Source organism: Brachyhypopomus gauderio, chromosome 2 (genome assembly GCF_052324685.1).
Source record: "Brachyhypopomus gauderio isolate BG-103 chromosome 2, BGAUD_0.2, whole genome shotgun sequence".
In the NCBI taxonomy this organism is placed as follows: domain Eukaryota; kingdom Metazoa; phylum Chordata; class Actinopteri; order Gymnotiformes; family Hypopomidae; genus Brachyhypopomus; species Brachyhypopomus gauderio.
The window spans coordinates 11,923,657-11,926,424 of NC_135212.1; the positions used below are offsets into that span (position 1 = coordinate 11,923,657).

General features: G+C 48.5%; 1 long non-coding RNA gene across 1 annotated transcript in view; it reads left to right on the forward strand.

Moving 5' to 3' along the window:
• Positions 1-2,532, forward strand: part of LOC143487917 (uncharacterized) — a 12,681-nt gene extending 10,149 nt beyond the window's left edge. Inside the window, exons 2-3 of the long non-coding RNA XR_013124422.1 lie at positions 487-581; positions 1,873-2,532. This is a non-coding gene — a long non-coding RNA (uncharacterized LOC143487917). The remainder of the gene's footprint in view (positions 1-486; positions 582-1,872) is intronic.
• Positions 2,533-2,768: the final 236 nt, after the last annotated feature.

Consider the following 2,768-nt stretch of genomic DNA (forward strand, 5'->3'; position numbering starts at 1 on the left):
AGGCACCACTGTGATGGACCCCTTATGGTGGTGTTACACCACAAAGACCAAGCCCAGGGGGAAAGGGTCCAATGCCTCGTAACGTTCTGGGTCTTGAAATGATATCTATTACCATATCTGCTTAATTTGCAAAATCCTGGTTTGCATATTGCTGCGTGATGCAAAGTTTGAATATTTGACCTCTGCATGTGGAATTACCGCTGTGTTCAGCCACACATTAACTGGGTGGTTTGTATATGTCATATATGTCATTGTATGTTTGCCCTCATCATGGTGAACCTCAGGTAGCTTGATGTAAATATTGCTACAAATACAAACATGTCCCTGTAGCCCTGACAGACAGCTCATTAAAAAAGTGTAATCTACACAAATGACCACACATAATCCAAAAAAGAGCTATAGCTGTGTTTCTTTCTTTCACTCATCATACTCTCTCTCTCTCTCTCTTTCTCCCTGTCTCCCGTTCCTCATCGTCCTCTGTCACAGTTGTATGTGCCCCAGGGAGATCACAAAGAGGTGCTTTGTGAGAGGATGCAGCTGCCCAAATCCGACTAGATCCAGCTGAAGAGAGAAAGGAGCAGGTGGGTCAACGCGCCGCTCCTCCGTTCCCAGAATATCAGGCTGCAGCAGCGTCCCTCAACACGCTCACTAACGCTCACTAACGCACACTCACGCACACTCACGCACACTCACGCACACTCACACACTCACGCACACTCACACAGACTCACGCACACTCACACACACTCACACAGACTCACGCACACTCACGCACACTCACACACTCACGCACACTCACACACACTCACGCTCACTAACGCACTCTCACGCACACTCACGCATACTCACACTCACTAACGCACACTCACGCACACTCACGCCCACTCACGCACACTCACGCTCACTAACGCACACTCACGCTCACTAACGCACACTAATGCTCACTAACGCACACACACACGCACGCACACTCACGCACACTCACGCTCACTAACGCACACTCACGCTCAGTAACACACACTCATGCTCACTAACGCACACTCACGCTCACTAACACACACTCATGCACACTCACACACTCACGCTCAGTAACACACACTCATGCTCACTCACGCTCACTAACGCACACTCACACACACTCACACACACACACGCACACTCACACACACTCACGCACACTCATGCACACATTCACGCAAATGCATGCACACACGCACACACACGCATGCACACACTCACACACACTCACACACACTCGCACACACTCACACACACTCACGCACATTCACACACACTCGCACACACTCACACACACACTCACGCACACTCACACACACACACACACTCACACACACTCACACACACTCACGCACACTCACACACACTCACGCACACGCATGCACACACTCACGCACACTCACACACACTCACGCACACACACACGCACACTCACACACACTCACGCACACGCATGCACACATTCACGCACATGCATGCATGCACTAACGCACACTCACATACACTCACACATACTCACACACACTCACGCACACTCACGCTCACTAACGCACACTCACGCACACTCACACACACTCACGCTCACTAACACACACACTCACGCACACTCACACACACTCACGCACACTCACCCACACTCACGCACATGCATGCACACATTCACGCACACGCATGCACACACTCAGGCACACATATGCACATGCATGCACACACCCACGCACACTCATGCACACATGTGCAAGACCACTCGTACACATCTTTTTTTATTGTGGGATTAAACAAAGTAAATATTAGACAGTAGACATTCATTCTCTCTCTCTCTCTCTCGCTCTCTCTCGCTCTCTCCCAAATTAGAGGTGCACAGAGAACATTGAAAATACAGCCAATACCTGCAGAGCAAATGGAAAAGACAGACACACAGCAGGACCTGAGTGGATTTCCTCTGGGTGTGTGTTATGGTGCAAATAACTATGGCAAATACCTCTGGTGTTCAACCACCTACAACTGCTTGTGTGTGCTGACCATAACCGTAAGGTTTGTAGAGCATTTTTCTACAGAGGAAAACCAATGGACCAAAGACTCTGGCATGACTCTGCTCCTGAGACACATCCATCCTAAACACCGTCTGCAAATACCTTGGGGATATTTCTGATTTGTATTTATTTGGCATGAAGGCCACATTTCAGCTGAGCATCAAGAGGTAATAAGACATGTGTGTGGAGAGAGCTGGTGAGAGAGATGTTATCACGTCTATGGGGTGAAGATGTTAACAGCTCACAGAGCTGCCAAAGCACCGGATTTCTGTAGGGCAGTGGAGACTTTGGTAAGACGACCCCCATCCGGCTTTGGGAGAAGAACAGAATGAAAGAGAATCCAGGAATAAAGTGTGGAAGTTTCTTGTTCCTGCTTTTCATAGAACACTCCCTCTCTTTCTTACTCTCCCTTACTCCCTCTCCCTCTCTGGGTGTAAAATATCAGAACAGAAATTTGACATCGATTGTAATCACAAGGATTCAGCTTTGCCATGTGACTTTAATGCATGCGTTGATTCACAGTGTAGCACATGAAGGAGGGCGGAGGGAAAGGGGTCAAAACACAGCGATGGAATAGCACCACACCAGCAGTTGTTCCCATTAGCACAGATCCACCAATCAGCAGCCTCCCTGTCATCTGCAAAGCATCTGCTCTCCAACCTTAACATGGCACCAAGAACGATAAATAACAAGATTGAAGTTTTTTTTCTTCCAGCC